Genomic DNA, 18,982 nt, shown 5'->3' with positions numbered 1-18,982 from the left:
TGAGCAAGAGGTGAATAGTGGTGTGCCCAGGGATCCATCCTGGCACTATAGTATTTCACAATATTTCTCAATGACTTGGATGAAGGAGTAGAGAGCCATATATCCAAGATTGCTGACCACACTGAGTGAGGCAGCTAGGAGGAGGTTACAGAGATGGGGAGGGTGGATGGACAAGGAGGGACTTCAGAACAAGGACGAGAATTTGAAAATCGAGGTGTTGTTGGACCGGGAGCCAATGTAGGTCAGTGAGGACAGTGGGGGATAGAGATGGGATTTATTGCGAGCTCGGATACGACCAGCAGATTTTGGGATGAGGTGAAGTTTACAGAGGGCATTGGCTGTGATGTGGCCCGGGACATTAGTACGATCACGTTTGGAGTCCCAACGAAATGACCAAGATTTTCAGTGATTGATCTCTGATGGGGAGGATTTGGGTCTCAGATCAGCCTCAAAGATGAGGCCAAGATTGTAAGGAATCTGTTACTAAATAAAAGCTGAAAAAGCTGCAAATGCTGCAAATGAGGAACAAAAACAGAAATTGCAGGAAAAGCTCAGCAGGTCTGGCACCATCTGTGGAAAGAAAGCAGAGTTAACATTTTGGGACAAGTGAATCTTCTCAGAACTGTACTGAAGAAGGGTAATTTGACCCAAAAGGTTAACTCTAATTTCTTACCCAAGATGCAACCTGATCTGCTGAGGTATTCTGTTTTTGTAAAGAGTCTGGTTGAGCAGCACACAGTGCTCAGAGAGAGGGATGGATGTTGTACCGGGAGAGGAAGAGGATGGCTTTGATCTTCCCAATGTGATTCCCAGTGAGCCTGGCTCCTCAGTCCTGACTGCTCTGAGCTGCTGTGATTGTCACTGATTGGACACTTATTCTTAGAGATTCTGACCACAGCAGAAAGCCCCAGTGTAAAATATAACTGCAAAGATTGTCAGATCGCAAGGTTGAAACTTCACCAAGAGAGGAAGTGAAAGAAGGAGCTCGGAGCAGCTGGACATTTGTTACTGAGATGGGAGAAAACTGTGAACTGTCTGCACTCCCTGGAATCTGACAGCACATAAGAACATTAAAACTAGGAGCGGGAGCAGGCTCTCTGGCCCCTTGGGTTGCTCTGCCATTCAGTAAGATCATGGCTGATATTTTCATGGCCTCAGTTCCCCCTTACCCACCTTTTCACCAAAACCCTTGATTCGTTTACTGTTCAAAAAATTACCAGCCTTAGCTTTAAAAATATTTACTGAGGAACCCTCAACCACTTCACTGGGCGGGGAATTCCATCGATTCACAACCCTCTGGGTGAAGAAGTTCCTTCTCAATTCAGTCCTTAATCTGCTCCCCCTCGCCCACGAGGAGGCCATTCAGCCCATCGTGTCTTTGAGTGATCCAATTAGTCCCACTGCCCCCCTCTCTCCCCATAACACAGCAAATCTTTCCTTTTCAGCTCGATCTCCAGTTGCCGCTTGTAGATCTGGGTCCACAGCAGAGACTGCCCTTAATCTGGGCTCCAAACTGGCACCTCATTCATTCACTGGGAGGCAAACTGCCTGGGCTGGGAAATGGAGCTCAGGATTCTGAACATTCTCTCTCCCCTCCTGAGGGACATCTGATGCTGAGGTTTAGTTCTATGGAGCTGTACAATAAATTCCTACCATACACACTTCTCCATTCTGTGTGCAAAAGGCTCGAGCCTGCCAGCAGGTTATTCAACTGCAGGAGCCGTCATCAATTTGACCAATTGTGACCACACCCACTCTCCGTAAACTTTCAACTAATTACTAATATCAAATCTGTCCATCTCCTCCTTGGTGTGAGACAGGGAAGGGACCACTCCATTTCAGACAATTTAGAATTTATGGAGCACAGATGGAGTAAGCTGAGAGAGGACATCAGAATGATGGAGTTTGGAGGTGGGATGAGCAGGAATAAGAGTTTCTGTGGTCAAGGAGCTGATGCAGAGCAGAGAAGGACAATGTTGTGGAGTTTGAAAGAAGAGACCTATGTGATGGAGAGGATGTGGGATTTGAAGCTCCAATACTGAAGGATCCGGTGGGAAAGAGGCCCAGGCTTATTGATGTCTATTGGACATTCCAGTGGGATGGAAGCACATGATTCCTGATCTCTGTTAGAGGTTCCAATTGAGTCCCATGGAATTGGAATGTTGGCATTACTTACAGCAATTGGAATCTTGGTATTTATTATAAAAGGACTGGATTACAGAAATAAATAAATATTGTTACAGTTCTATGAGGCATTGGTGAGACCACATCTGAAGCATTGTGTCCAGTTGTGGTCTCCTTCCTTGGTGAAGGATATGGTGGCACTGGATGCAGTTCAGAGGATGTTCACCAGACTGATCCCTGGAATGAAAGGGCTGTCATATGAGGAATGGTTGAATAGCTAGCTTTTGTACTCACTGGAATTCAGTCGTATGAAGATGGAATCTGAGTGAAGTATATAAGATGCTGAAGGGGATTGATTGGGCAGGCATGGAACAGATGTTCCCTCTTGTGGGCCAGTCTTGAACAATAGATATAGAGTGAGAGGAGGTATGTTTAAAACTGGGATGAGCAGAAACTGCAGGTGGCACAGTGGTGCAGTGGTGAGCACTGCTGCCTCACAGTGCCAGAGACCCAGGATCGATTCCACCCTCGGGCAACTGTATGGAGTTTGTACATTCTTCCCCCTGTCTGTGTGAGTTTTATCTGTGTGCTCCGAATTCCTCCCACAGTCTAATGATGTACACATTCGGAAGATTGGTCATGCTAATTTCGCCATAGTGTCCAGGAAAGTGTAGGTTAGATTCATTCGTCATGGGAAATGTAGGGTTACAGGGAAAGGGTTCCGGAATGGCTCTGGGTGGAATGCTCTTTGAAGGTTCGGTGTGGACTTGTTGGGCTGAATGGCCTGTTTCCATACTGTATGGAATCTGTTCCATTCCAACTACGTCTCTCAGAGGGTTGTGAATCTGTTGAAGTCAGTGCGCAACACACACCCCCCAGCTCTCCCATCCCCCTCCCCACTCCCCCTCTTCCTCAAGTACAGTAGAGGCAGAATCAATCAACAGATTCAAGAAAGAAACAGATATCTTTCTGATGAAAAAGCAGGTTAGAGGGCAATTGGGAGCAGTCTGGAAAGTGGAGAGGAGGTTAAGATCAGCCATGATCATGTTAAATAGCAAACGGGCTTGAAGTGCTGAATTACCTATTCCTGCTCCTCATTCCGATGTTCAATCTTGCTAAGGCAATGAGATCCTCCTTGTTTTCTGGTCTGTATTGGACGATCCAGTCACAAAGTGTCACATGTTTACTGGTCTGTATTGGAGGGTCCAATTTGAAGCTGGCTTATATTGACTGATCTGTACTGGAGAGTTCAAAGAAAAATGGAGGCCTTTCTCTCCTGGTTTCTATTGGAGGGCCCAGCTGGAATAAGATCTATGTTAACTGGTCTCTGCTGGAGTATTCAGTGGGAAATAGACCCATTTTTACTGGTCTCCATTGGAGGCTCCAGTGGCAAAGATGCCTATGTTTAATGGTCTCTACTGGAGAGATCAGTGGGAATAAATTCAATGCTTACTGGTCTCCACTGGACAGTCCAGTGGGACATGAATACCGTAGTGAGTGTGGGGCCCATTTCCTTTCTGTAGTAACTGTGTGATGGTCCAATCCTTATACCAGTAAAACTGGAGCTTGACCATGGAAGGGGAAGGTGAGGGGAAAGGATTGGAATATGTTGTGAATGGACAGGATGGGTCAATGGGTCAGAGCCTGTCCTTTCCCTTCAGCTCACACTGATGGCCTGAGGATCTCCTCTCTCTGCTGGGCTTTCATGGAATGAGGTTTGTGTCTAAACCAGTCCCCAGTAAGAATAGGCCAACAGCACAGAATTGCCCTTCATTTTACAAGAATCTGACCATCTTCCTGAGAGAGGCCAAACCCTGTTCAATGTGTGAAATGGGGCTTTATTCTAGGACTAGACATACTCTTGGTTTCAAGGGTTAACATCCATTAGTGCGGTAGATTTGGAGGAGATTTACCCTGTATTTAACTTTTACCATTTGGGACATTGTTAGAAAGGCAGAGAGAGGGAGAGAGAGTGAGTGAGAGGGAGAGAGAGAGAGAGATTGTTGGTGAGAGAGACCTAGAAGGACAGGGTGTGAAAGTGAGAGAGAGTGGGATAAAGAGTCTCAGGCAGTGTAAGATAAGAAAAAGGGGGAGAGAGAGAGGTAGAGAGAGGCAGAAATGGTGGGTTTGAAGAATAGAGATAGAGCAAGATAGAGTGAGACTCAGAGAGATGGGACAGAGAGAGAGAGAGAGACAGAGAGAGAGACAGAGTAGTTCTGAGACAAAGAGTAAAGGCAATCCAGTGAAAGAGAGAGACAGACATGCAGACAGGTCCCGGTCGCCACATTATGAGAAGGATATGACTGTACTCGAGAGGGTGCAAAGATTTCCCAGGAGGGTGTGAGCTATGAGGAAGGATTGGGAAGGCCAGGATTGTTTTTCTTGGAGCAGTGAAGGTTGAGAGGGAACCTGCTGAAGGGCAAAAAGATTATGAGTGGCAGGGATAGAGTGGACAGGAAGGCAACTTTTTCCATTCATAGAGGGATCAATATTCAGGGGCAGAGATTAGAGATTACACAGACATACAGAGATCGAAACAGAGAGCAGGAGTAGGGTTAGGGTTAGGGTTAGGGTTAAGGATTGGCCCTGTGAGTCTGCTCTGTTATTCAATATGACCATGGCTGATCCTCTCCCTCAATGCCAAGCTGGGATTGATGTTGCTAGAGCATTGATGACCAGTACAGACTTATTAAATGCTGTTCATTTCATTGAATTTCTGATTGAGAGAGAGAGACAGAAGATATCGAGAGAGAGAGAGAGAGAGAGAGAGAGAGAGAGAGAGAGAGAGAGAGAGAGAGAGAGAGAGAGACCGCAAGTGTACATTGTGAGACTGAGTGAGAGAGGGCGAGGCATTTAATTGCTGCCCCAGGACTCACTGTTCCAATGTCCTGGAATAACGCTTGTTATAGAGATTAGTTAGAGAGCGACCGGAGGGAGGGAGACAGACAAAGAGAGAGTGAGGCAATTAGAGATTGAGGGTATAAGGAGAGAATGAGTGAGGAAATAGTTAGTAATATAAGTGAAAGAGAAAAATGAATGATAAGAAAGAGAGAGGCAGAGAGAGAGAGACCAACCAACACAGAAGGAAAAGGAGATAAACAGAGTGTCAAACATACATGGAAAAAGGGAAAGATATAAATGGTTATATAATTGGGAGAGGACAGAGTCAGAGATGGAAATAGAAAAAGAGGGAGAAAGTAAACAAATAACAGGAATATATACAAGAGAAAGGTGAGAAAGAGACAAAAGTGAAAAGGGAGAAATGAAGTATGAAAAGGAAGGACAAGAGAGAGAGAGAGAGAAGAGGAAGTGTGAGGGGCTGACGTGGCTCTCTCTGCCTGATGCCATTTACATACTGAGGAACACCCAGTCAGATTCTCACAGGCTGCAGCTTTATAAAGCAGAACCCAGTGAAGGGAGAGTTTATCAGGAACCAGGACCAGGGACAGGAGCACACACCATGATTTCACACATCCAGCTGATCTGGCCCCTGGCATTCTGTGTCGCAGGTACAAATCTCTCTCCTTCCACCTTGAATCTTTCGCTGCTCTCCATTTCACTCCAATTACATTGACTTGTGATTGAAGGGAAGATGCTGAAACCAGAGGAATGCTCAGTGTCTCCAACAATCTCTCATTTGACAGGCTCTTTCTGTGACAGTTCTAACTTTACTGTGTTTCTCTCTGACCCCTCAGGTATCAGTGGAGACATCATCATGACCCAGTCTCCCCCGGTGCTGTCAGTGGGACTGGGCCAGACCGCAACACTCACCTGTACGGCCAGTCAAGACATTAGCAGCTACCTCAGTTGGTACCAGCAGCGAGAAGGTCAGAAACCCTCTCTCCTGATCTATGCTGCAACATCTCGATACACAGGAGTCTCCGACCGATTCACCGGCAGTGGATCAGGGACCAGTTACACCCTGACAATCAATAATGTTCAGAATGAGGATGTCGCTGACTATTATTGTCAGTACTACTACTATAGCAGCTCCACTCTACACAGTGATACAAAGCCAGACAAAAACCTCAAGACACACAGCACCACCTCGTGTCCTGACACATGAATCAGTTATATAAAATGTATAATAATGGACACACAGTCTGAACTGACACGTCCACAAATAGATACAAATGAAACTGAACAAATTACCCAATGCTGGGATTGTCATGGTCCACTACACACTCCAGTTCTTGTGCTGTCCACCACTCACTTGAAGCCCTCAAGTTTTCCTCTTTCACTCCATGGCCACGCGTGAAGATCAGCTTCAAGATTTAATATCGAAAAATAAATTTCACAAAGCTCCCAAGCCCAGCTGGACACAGAGAGAGACAGAGACAGAAAGACACATGAATGAGGGAGAGACAGAGATGGGCAGAAATAAGTTGAGAGTGAAGGAGAGACTGGGAGACAGGGAGAGGTTGAGAGTGACGGGGGGAAGCAGAGAGTAGAGGTTTTTGTACAGCCTCTACACTGGGAGCTCTCACTGTGGTTCACGTTCGGTAAAGGAACCAAGCTCAGACTGAGTAAGTAAACATCAATCCTCTGTTATTAACCCTGTCAATACTGAAATACACTTTCTAAAATACATTTGCTGAATTGTTGAAGGTGTTAGTGAGAAGCTGCAGTGAATGAAATGTTTGATTGAGGAGCACTGTGTCTAAAAGGGTGTACAGCTGTATTTCTTTAGTCCCATTGCCCCCTTTAAACAGCAAGATATAAGTCAGTCAGTTTTACTCACCGTGTGGAGGAGCTCTGTCCATTTGCAGCCTGTGGTCCCATTCCTGCAGCATGGAGTGAAATCAGTGAGTAGCCTCCTGTCAGTCTCAGTGTGACAGACACGGGCAGAGTTTGATGTGAGCTCTGGCTCCCTGTCCCAGTCTCTGATCTCACTGACCTCAGCAGCAGCAGCAGCACAGTGAGACACCGACCTCCCACATCCCCCAGCTTTAACTCTGCTCAATCACACAATCACTGAATTGTTACAGTGCACAAGGCGGCCATTCCACCCATCCTGTCTGTACTGATTCTCTGAATGAGCAATTTACAGAGTGTCATTCTCCTGCCTTCTCCCTGTCATCCTGCACATTGTTCCTTTTCAAATAACAGTCTCATTTCCTTCGGACTGTTTCAATTGAAGCTGCCTCCACCACACTCTCGGGCAGTGCATTCCACACCTTAACCACTCACTGGCTGAACATGTTGTTCCCCATCTCACTTTTGTTACTTTCACTAATTACTTTCAATCTGTCGTCTCTCAGTCTCAATCCTTTCTCAACTGGAAACATTTTCTCCCGATTTCCTCCGTCCAGGCCCCTCCTGGTTTTAATTCCTCAAACAAATCTCCTCTCAGCCTTCTCCTAAGAAGACAGTCCCAAATTCTCCAATTAGTCAGTATAACTGATGTTCCTCATCCCTGGAATGATCTTCAGGAATATTTTTTGACATTTCTACAAAACTTCACCTCCTTCCTGAATTATTCACATTTTCTATGGCCCTCATGGTTTTATAAACATCTATAAGTTCACTTCTCAGACACTTATGCGTCAGAATAAAAAGTCTCAACTTTTCCAGCCTCTCATAGTCATGGAGTGAACAGACCTTTTAGTTCAACTTGTCCATGATAACCAGATATCCTAAACTAACCTCATCCGATTAACCAGCATTTGGCTTCCATCCCTCAAAACCCTTCCTATTCATGTACCCATCCCAATGTGTTTTAAATGCTGTAATAGTATCTGCCTCCAATACTTTCTCTGGCAGCTTGATCCAGACACACACCACCCTCTGTGTGACTAGTTACCCCTCAGGTCCCTTTTAAATATTTTGCCTCTCACCGTATAACTATGCCATCTTGTTTGCACTCCCTTTCCCAAGAAAAAGGCCTTGGATATACACCCTGTCCATGCCCCTCATGATTGTATAAACATTTCTCAGGTCACCCCGAAGCCTTAGATGCTGCAGGAAAAATAGGCCCAGTTTCTCCAGCCTTTCCCTATAGCTCAAACCCTCCAATTCCTGGCCATGTTCTTGTTAGTATTTTCTGCAGCTTTTTAAGTTTAACAGCATCCTTACTGCTGCGAGGTGATCAGGATTGTTTACATTATTTCCAAAGTGGCCTGACTAATCTCCTGCATAGCTGCAACATGATGTCCCAACTCCTATACTCAAAGCTTTCACCAATAAAGGCAAGTGTACCCAACAACCTCTTCATCACCCTGTCTACCTGTGACTCCACTTCCAAGTAATAATGCACTTGAATCTTCACTCTGAGGTCTCTTTGTTCAGCAACACTCCACAGGGCCCTACCACTGTATAAGTTCTGCCCTGGGTTGCCTTTCCAAAATGCAACATCCCACAGTTATCTAAACTGAACTCCATTTGGCACACCTCAACCCATTGCCCCATCTGATGAAGGTCCTGCTTTACCCTGAGATGAATTTCTTTACTATCCACTATCTCACCAATTTTGATATCATCTACAAGTTTACTGTAACTCCTACATTCACATCCAAATCATTTCTTTAAATGATAAAAGTACCGAACCCAGCACCAATATTAGTGGCACACAGCAATTCACAGATCTCCAGTCTGAAAAGCAACCTTTTACCACCAATCTCTGTCTCCTCTCTTCAATTTAATTTTTTTTATCCCAATGGCTCACTCCCTCTGGATCCCATGTGGTCTAACCTTACTAACCAGTCTATCATGTGGAACCTTGTCAAACACTTTGCTAAAGTCCATATAGACTATGTCTACTGTTCTGTCTTCATCAATCTTCTTTGTCACCTCCTCAATCAAATTCAGGAGACATGATTTCCTATGCATAAAACTACATAGATTATCCAAAGAATGTAAATCCTATCCTACAGAATCCACTCCAACAACTTACCCAGCACTGACATCAGGCTCACTGGTCTATAGTTCCCCTGGCTTTTCCTTACAGTCTTTATTAAATAATGGCATAACATTAGCCAACGTCTCTGGTTCTCCAGCACCTTACCCACGGTTGTCAGTGAAACACATTTCTCAGCAAGGAGCCCAGCAATCTCTTCCCTAGTTTCCCACAATGTTCTGGGATACACATGATCAGGTCCTAGGGTTTATCTACTACCTTTATGTGTTTTCAGATCTTGAGCGTCTTCTCTTTTGTGTGTGATCTCTTTTCAAGACATCACTATTTTTCCAAATTCCCGAGCTTTCTCCACAATAACTACTGACCTGAAATATTTGTTTGGGATCTCACCCATTTCTTGTGTCTTACCAAAATACAGCACTCACATTTATCTGAATTAAACTCCATCTGCCATTCCTCAGCCCACTGGTCCAGTTGCTCAAGATTCCAATGTATTCTTAGACAGCCTTCTTCGCTGCCAATAATTAGATTAGAGTCTCTACAGTGTGGAAACAGGCCCTTTAGCCCAACAAGTCCACACCGATCCTCCGAAGAGTAACCCACCCAGACCCAATTCCCTATTGGAATGCATCTAACAATATGGGCAATTTAGCATAGCTAATTCATCTGACCTGCACATCTTTTGACCATGGGGGGAAACCAGAACACCCGAAGGAAACCCATGCAGACACAGGGAGAATGTGCAAACTCCACACAGACAGTCATCCAAGGCTGGAATCGAACCTGTGACCCTAGCACTGTGAGGCTGCAGTACTAACCACTGAGCCACCGTGCTGCCCCACCTGAGCCACCATTGAGCGACCGATGCCACCTGAAAATTCACCTGAACACACTCTCACAACTCTGGGCTCTCCCTGCCCATTACACTGCTACTATCCCAGTCTATATTCAGAACCTAAAGACCCCTCGCCCATTTATAACAGCTCTATCATATTTGCAGTCTCTGTAAATTCATGCATTTGTATTCCTCCACATCCTTCCCACTGGGAGGTGACTTATTGATTGCACTGAGGATTCTGTGTTCCTTTGTGTTCCTCTGACATTCCCTCCTGGCTCCCACAGTTCTGCCAAGTTAGTTTAAACCCTCTCTAACAGCACTGGTAAACCACCTCACAAGAATCTAATGCAATCCCTCAGGGATCCTCTTTCCAGCCCCGCAGTCACCTGTGTTCACCCCCTGATTCTATTCTCACCTGCGTGCGGCATTGGGAGTAATTCGGAGATTCCAACTTTTGAGTTCCTGCTGCTTATTCCCTCCAGAGCTCCCGAACTTCTGACTGCAGGACCATATTCCTTTTTCTCCATCCATCACTGGGAACAATGTGGTCTACGACTGCTGCCTGTTCCCACTCTCCCCTCAGGGCGCTCTGCAGCCGCTCAGTGACATCCTTGACCCTGGCACCAGGGAGATAACACACCATCCTGGATTCCCATCTGCAGCTGCAGAAACACCTATCGATTGTCCTCACACTCTAATTTCATCTCAGTATCGCTCTTCCAGGCCCACTTGTGCCCTCCTGTACAGCTGAGCCCCCCACCGTGGTGCCAGGGACTTGGATCTGGCTGCACTCCCTAGATGAACCATCATTCTCATCAGGATTCTGAACTGAATCCTGGTTGGAGAGTGGGATGCACTCGGGGATTCCTGTACTGGCTGCCTGGTCCTTTTGGACTGTCTGCTGCTCCCCCATTCCCTCTCTCCCGGTATACTCTGAAGCTGCAGAGTGACCACATCTAGAAACATGCTCTCCACGGAGCTCTCAGCCTCAGGGACTCTCCGCACTGACACCAGCTGCTGCTCAAGCTCCGAAACCCGGAGCTCCAACTGCTCTCACTGACCACACTTCCTGATGTCATGGTATTCCAGGAGCTGGGAAGCATTCTGAAGTTCCCACCTAAATGCACACTCTCTCCACTCTTTGGTTATCTGTTGACAATGTCCTGATACTAAACAGCTCCAGCAGGGCTCACAGTCCAGTGGGTTCAGTGTTCCAGGGTTTTGGGGAAACTCTCCAGAAGACTTTAAGAAATAGGAGCAGAAATCAGCCATTCAGCCCATTGAATCTGCTCTGCCATTTGATCTTGGCAGATATGCTTCTCACCCCCATTCTCCTGCCTACTCCACAGGAACTTTCCATCCCCTTAACAATCACGAACCTATCTATCTCTGTCTTAAATACACTCAGTGACTTGGCTTCCACTGCCCTCTGTAACAATGAATTCCATAGATTCCCCACCCTCTGGCTGAAGAAATTCCTCCTCATATCAGCTCTATAGGGTCGGGCCTTTATTCTGAGGCTGTGCCCTGGTTACCGAGTTTCTCCTGTTTTTGGAAACATCTTCTCTTTATCCATTCTCTCCAGGCCTGTCAGAAATCTGTAAATTTCAATAAGATCCCTCCTCATCCTTCTAAACTCCATTGAGTACAGACCCAGAGTCCTCAACCACGCCTCATATGACAAGCCCTTCATCCCCAGGATCATTCTTGTAAATCCCTCCAATGCCAGCACATTGTTTCATAGAACATTGGTCCCAAATCTGTTCACAATATTCCAAATGCAGTCTGACCAGAACCTTACACAGCCCCAGCAGTACGTCTCTGCTCTTGTATTCTAGCCATATTGAAATGAATGCTAGCATTTCATTTGCTTTCCCAAGCACAAACTGGACCTGCCAGTTAACCAGAAGGGAAACCTGAATGAGGTTTGTGCTTTAGATTTCCAAAGGCTTTCCTCATTTAGCAAACAGTCTTTGCATCTCTTCTTCCTCCCACAGTGCATACCCTTACACTGTAACACATTTTATTCTATCTACGACTTCTTTGCTAACTCTCAGAGCCTCTCCAGGACCTTTTGCAGCCTTCCCACTTCCTCAACACTACCTGTCCCTCCCCCTGTCTCATGTCACCTGCAAACTTAGCAACAATGTGTTCACTTCCTTCATCCAGATTGTTAATGTATGACGTGAATAGTTATGGTCCCAACATTGATGCCTGCAGAACTCTCCTCGTCACCAGCTGCCCTTTTCCTTACTCTCTGCTTTATACCAACCTGCCAGTACCAGTCCTCAGTCCATGCCAGTACATTGCCCCTAAAACTATGGGTGCTTATCTTACGTCAAATACCTTCTGGAAATCCAAATACATGACTTCCTCGGACTCTCCTTTGTCTGACTGGCTCATTGCCTCCTCAAAGAATTCCAACAGATTTGCCAGGCATGACCTCCCCTTGATGAAACCATGTTGACTCAGCCCTATTTTACCATTTCACTTCCAAGTCCTCTGCAATTTTATCCCTAAATTGAATTCTAAAATCTTACCAACAACTGAGTGCAGGCTAACTGGTCTATAATGTACCATCTTCTACCTCCCTCCATTCTTTATCATGGTTGGTATGTGAGTCATTTTCTTATCCCTTACCCCCACCAAATCTCCACCTCCACACCCTGACTCCATTGATTCCTTAAAGATCATCACTAATGCCTCCACACTCTCCTCAGTGATCTCCTTCAGAACAGATGGGTGTAGTTCATCCAGTCTGGGTGAGTTATCCATATTCCGACCTTTCAGCTTCCCCAGTACCTCCTTCTTAGTAATGGACACTACACTCCCCTCTGCCCCCTGACAGTCTTGAAGTACTGGAACGCTACTGGTTTATTTCATGGTGCAGACTGATGCAAAGTACCGATTCAGTTCCTCGGCTATTCCATCATTTCTCCAACCTCATTTTCCAGTGATCCAATGTCTATGTTTGCCTCCCTCTTCCTTTTGATATATCTGCTAAAATTCTTGCAATCTTCTTTTGTATTACTGGCGAGCATACCCCCACATTTCACCATCGCCACCCTTAATGCTTTTTTAGTTATCCTCTATAGGTTTTTAAAGACTTCCTAATTCTCTGACTTCCCACTATTCTCCACCACATTGGATGCCGTTTCTTTTGCTTTTATGCTGTCCTAGACCTCCCTCATCAGCTGTGGTTGCCTTGTCCTCCCTTGAGTTTTTTTTTCTTTTTTGGGATGAATTCCTACTCTACTTCCTGAATTACTCCCAGAAGCTCTGCTGTTTGCTGCCCCACCATCTTACCTGCTCGGCTCCGCTTCCAATCAACTCTGGCCAGCTCCTTCCTCATGTCTTTGTAGTTTCCTTTACTCAACTGAAATACAGTTCCATCTGATTGTCGCTTCTCCCTCTCAAGTGACAGGGGGAATTCCATTATATTATGGTCCCTTATCCACAGGGATACTTTCACCTTAAACTCACTAATCAGGTTTGCCTCATTAAACATCACGAAATCCAGACCTGCCTGTTCCATAGTGGCTCAACCAAAAGCTGCTCCAAAAACCATTTCGTAGATATTCCTTGAAATCCTTTTCTTTAGACGCACTACCCAGTCCATCTATCCATTGAGGTCTACCCTGACATTTAGTTTATGCCTTTTCTGTATCCTGATTGAATTTATTCCCCACACCCTGATTACTGTTTGGAGAACTGGACATAACCTGCATCAGAATCTTTATTTCGGTTCCTCAACTATTCCCACAGATTCTACACCTTCTGACTCTCTACCACTTCTTGCTATCGATTGAATTCTATTTCACACTAACAAGGCATCTCTTCCCCCTCTGACCATCTGCCTGTCCTTTTGATAGGACATGGATCCATGGATATTTAGTTCCCAGCCGGGATCCCTTTACAGCCATGTCTCTGTGATACCCACAACATCTTACCTGCCAATTTCAATCTGCACTACCAGCTCATTGTGTTTACTGTGTGCATTTAAGTACAACACCCTCAGTCCTGCGTTGACTGCCCTCCTTCTCATCATTATCCTCTTCTCAGCTGGGCTTGATGTTCGACTCTTGTTCCTTTCTGTACTCTCTGTCCTCGTACGTTTTCGAGAAACTTGAATAGCCACTCCTCAGCCTTCCTCCACTTTAACTAGTTTAAATTACTTGGACACTCAATTTACCTCGATTTATGGCATCACTTTGTCTACCTTATTCGGAATGTTTTGTGCATTTAGTTGCAAAATCTTTAAGTTTGTTCTGTTATTGATTTTCCCTGCACTTCTTTAGTTCCTTTGATATTGAAAAAATCCGTCCCTATCTTTTATTTTCTGGTAACAATCAATCCCATCGCTAAGCAGCAATCGTACCTTCTCCTTCACCGTCTGTTTGCTCATTTTCCATCCAAGTGAACCAAATTACTTTATCGTTGTGCTGACTTCAGGCATGGTGGCTCAGTGGGTAGCACTGCTACCTCATAGCACCAAGGATCCCGGTTTAATTCCTGCCTTGGGAAACTGTCTGTGTGGTGTTTGCACTTTCTCCCTGTTGGTGTGTGGGTTTCCCCCAGGTGCTCTGGTTTACTCCCACTGTCCAAGGATGTGCAGGTCAGGTGAATTGGCCGTTTCAAATTGCCGACAGTGTTTGGTGAAATAGTCAGGAGTAAATGTACGGATGGTTTCTCATTGGGCTGCTGTTCGGAGGGTTGATGTGGACTTGTCAGGCTGAACTACTATTTCCAAACTGTAGGGAATCTAATCAGGCCAATATTTATCATTAATCCAACATCATTAATGCTCTTTGATCTCATTGCTTCTAGTTGGATCTTGCTGTGTAGAAACTGCTGCCATGTTCCTGACATTGCAACAGTGACTGCTTGTCAAACAAAACTGTCTGTAAATATCTTTGGAAGACCCTGAAATATTAAGGGCTGGATTGATGCCCATATCCCTCTAAACTCTTCCTATTTACATATGCATGCCTTTTAAATGTTGTAATTGTACCAGCCTTCACCACTTCTTCTGGCAGCTCATTCCACACATTTAAAACCCCCTGAATGAAAACGTTGCCCCTTAGGTCCCTTTTAAATCTTTCCCCTGTCACCTTCAGCTTATGCCCTCCAGTTCTGGACTCCCCCACTCTGGAGAAAAGATCTTCTCTATTCACCCTATCTGTGCCCCTCTTGATTTTATAAACCTCCATACGGTCACCCATCAACCTGCAATGATCCAGGGAAAACAGCCTCAGTATATTCAGCCTCTCCCAATAGCTCAAATCCTCCAACCTTGGAAGCATCCTTGTAAATATTTTCTGAACCATTTTAAGATGCACAACATTTTCCCTCCAGCAGGGAGACCAGAATTGCACACAGTATTCCAAAAGTGCCCTCACCAACGTCCTGTACAGCCGCAACAGCTCCCAACTCCAAAACTCAATGCACTGACCAATAAAGGAAAGCAAACCAAATGACTTTGTCACTCCCACACACCTCCCCCACCCCCGTCCCACCCCCACCGACCTGCAACTTCACTTTCAGTGAACTGTTCTTCTTTTTTTTAAATGAAATGGGAGTCTTTCAGTTGTGAAAGATGCCATTCCATGGCACTGTTGGATGAAGAGCAGGCAGATCCCCCTGGTGTCCCTGATCAATATTTATCCCCCACTTAAAATCACTGAAAATCTATTTCTCTGCTATTTATCAGACTGTGTTTGGGATCTCGCTGTGCACAGTCTGCTGGAAAGATCAATTGGGACATCTTGAGTTGGGGACAGGTGCGACACAAATGCAAGTCTTTCTTTAAGATTGACGTCTCCTGATCCGGACATTCACCCATTGTCTGTGCACTCTCACCTTCCGGGGGCACGGGGTCATTAGGAGCAGTGACCCAAAGGACACTGAGACTCTTTGCAGTCTCACCCTTGACCTCAGCCCAGCAGTGTACAGTAAGGTTTGAAATGTAATCTAGAACCTTCTACACAGACACCCCAATGTGACTCTTTCCCTAAGTGTGTGGATCCGATTCTGCTCCAATGTTCTCGGATAAAGTTCTCCTGATCTGTGGGTGATCGGAGGTTTGTTAAAGAGGGATCGAGCTCCATCCCACTTTCCAGCTCTTGCTCCATAACTCTGGAGGTTTCACTGTTTGAAGTGAATATCCAAGTGTTTTCTCAATGTGATGAGTGTTTCTGCCTCTCCCACCCTTTCAGACAGTGAGTCCCACGTCCCAGCCTCTGGGTGAAAACAAATACCCTCAACTCCCCTCTAATCCTGCCCCCAACTGATTTCAATCTCTCCCCATGGTTATTGCCCTCTGTGCTGGTGGAAATCAGTCCTTCCCACCCACTCTGTCCAGGCCCCACATCATTTTACACACCACAATCAAATCTCCCCTCGACCACCTCTGTTCCAAAGAAAACACTCCCAGCCAAACCAATCAATCCTCAAAGCTCAAAGTCCCCATTCCAGACAAACTCCTCGTCTGTCCCCATCTCTAATGGAATCCCATCCTTCCTGTAATGTGGTGACCAGAACCATACACAGTTCCATCACTGTGCTCTAACTGGGGTTTTATACAGTTCCAGAATAAACAAACTCCTTGCTTTCGCTGTCAACCAATAATGAGATAAGGGAGGTGATGGTCTAATGGTATTATCGCTGAGCTGTTAATCCAGAGATCCAGATAATGTTCTGGGCACCAGGGTTAGGATCCAGCAGATGGTGGCATTCAAAGTCAATCAAAGAAAATCTGGAATTAAGAGTCTAATGACGACCATGAAACCATCGTTGATTGTCAGGAAAAAGCCATCTGATTCCCTAATGTCCTTTAGGGAAGGAAACTGCCATCCTTCCCATGTGACCCCAGGACAGCAATGTGGTTGACTCTCAACTGCCCTCTGGGTGATTAGTGATGGGCATTACATGCTGCCAATCCAGCAATGCCCTCATTCCATCAAGGGAAAATGAAGAACAGTTTATCCCATGTGTCTTCTTACCACCTTACAGACCAACACTAATCACCATGGCCACATCTTCCACCTCCACAAACATTTGACTTGCAGCTTCAAATTGACAAGCGACATTCCTTCATTATCTGAGAAAGGGATCGAGACATCCAAACTAGGAGCAGCAGTCGGCCATTCGGCCCCCAAACCAGCACCACCTTTCAATATGATCATGGCTGATCATCCAACACTGTCCCCTGTTACTGCTTTCTCCCCACATTCTTTGATCCCTTTAATCCGAAGAACTATATCTAATTCCTTCTTGAACACATCCTGCATCTAATTCCCTGATGCTAGTAAAATGGATGAGAATTATTGGGTTGTTGTTTTATGACCAGTATGGACACAATGGGCTGATGGGCCTTTTGGGTCTCTCTGACTCGATGATTCTATTATTATAATTTATGAATAACTGAGTATCAAAGACTGACCCCTGTGGCACCCTAAGTTGTAATGACCTGTCATTCAGAAAAAGACTCCTTCTTTCTGTCCTGTCTGCCAACCAGTTCCCAATCCATGTCAGTACATGACCCCCTATCCTCTTGTTCATTTGGTCAACATCTGGAAGTCCCACCCTTACTCTTTGTGGGCACAGATTCTGAACAATCTCTGTCTCGTCCTTCGAGAGCTCCCATTGTCTTGACACTGATTTCCCACAATGCCGCTTGTTCCGATCCACTTTTTACCAAAACACCTCACAGTTGAGTAAAATGAAAACATTTACACTTACTCCATGGTTCTCCATTTCCATCCCTCCTCTCAATCTCACTGAGTTCTGATCACTGTCACGAAAATGCTCCCCCATTGACAACCCTTCCAGCTGCCCACATTCATTTTATAAACAATGGTCCAAAACTGTCCGTTCTCTCTCTGCTGCTTCACCATCACTTTCCCTGGAGCAATTAGGGATGGGTCATAAATGCTGGCCCTGCCAGTGACACTCACATCCCAAGAAGCAACTTGAACAATGCCTGGTCGTTTGTTGGGTTTATTCTGTATTGACCACAAATGTTCAAAAATATTGTATGAACAGTGAAGGGTTGAATTCCCTTCCAGTGGCAAGAATTAAAATAGTTTCTCTTGTCTTTCAGGCCGTGACAACTCTCAGCCCAAGCTGACCCTGCTGCCCCCCTCCCCGGAGCAGGTAGATGCCAAGGGCACTGCCACACTGTTGTGCCTTGCCAATCACTTCTATCCTGATGAGCTGGAGGTGCAGTGGAAGAAGGATGGTGCAGTCATTTCGGACGGGGTTCAGACCAGCAACTACCTGCGAGCTTCGGACAGCACCTACAGTGTCAGCAGCCTGCTGACCCTCTCTGGGTCTGACTGGGAGTCCAACGCTCGTTTCTCCTGTGCCCTCACCCACGTGACCCTCCCCTCTCCCCTCAGCAAGAGCATCAGGAGATCAGAATGTGTGTAGAGTGCTTGAGACAGTCCACAGAGGAGACACAACTTTAAACAGAACAGGGCTGAGCTGGCAGGACAAATGTCATTGTCAGAACAGAATTTCAACTCACTTCCTTCTCAGGATTGCTCAGAGAAACTTCTGAGGTTTGGATGTTAAAGCAGATCATTGGGGTAACGGTAAGAGAGCTTTACACTGTTTCAAACCTCATACTGTCCTTGTCCTGGGAGTGTTTGATGGGGACAGGATTGCCTTGTGATGTCAGCTGTACAAACCAATGTGAACCTCAGAAGTCTCTGCTTCAGTAAACCAGATCTACTTCCACCTCAGCTGTCAGTTCCAATTTAAGGTTTTATCACTGTTTAAAGGGACAGGATTCTCATGTTATTGAGAAAATCTCTCCAAGTATTTTTCTCAAGCTCCATTGTGGCTGTGAATTTGAGCAGCTTCCTCTGTCTGGGCTGTTAATGCCAGTTTCTTTTTTCTGTCAATGTGAACGTGGAAAAGGGAATAAAGGTGAAGATTAAGTCTCTGTCTCTATGTTCTTTGGAATTTTTTTTAACCCCCACACTACCGCCAAAGTGCGGTAGTGCTTATTTTTTCCCCAGCACCCATGGTGTGTGTGTGTGCGCAGGTGTAAAACACAGTGAAGGACACAAAGTGCACCAATCTTTATTCAAGTTCCATCACCAGGAAGATAGGAAAAACACCCAAGTGGCCAGTGACAAGCACTGCCCTTCACATCAAAT

General features: G+C 45.6%; 1 long non-coding RNA gene across 1 annotated transcript; it reads left to right on the top strand.

The window, feature by feature from the left end:
• Window positions 1–6,614: 6,614 nt before the first annotated feature.
• LOC140479409 (uncharacterized) lies at window positions 6,615–18,760 on the top strand. Its single transcript, XR_011961022.1, has 2 exons — window positions 6,615–6,650; window positions 17,920–18,760. It is a non-coding gene; the product is annotated as an uncharacterized lncRNA (long non-coding RNA).
• Window positions 18,761–18,982: the final 222 nt, after the last annotated feature.

Source organism: Chiloscyllium punctatum, chromosome 7 (assembly GCF_047496795.1).
Source record: "Chiloscyllium punctatum isolate Juve2018m chromosome 7, sChiPun1.3, whole genome shotgun sequence".
Classification (NCBI taxonomy): domain Eukaryota; kingdom Metazoa; phylum Chordata; class Chondrichthyes; order Orectolobiformes; family Hemiscylliidae; genus Chiloscyllium; species Chiloscyllium punctatum.
This window is presented reverse-complemented; position numbering and strand designations above follow the sequence as displayed.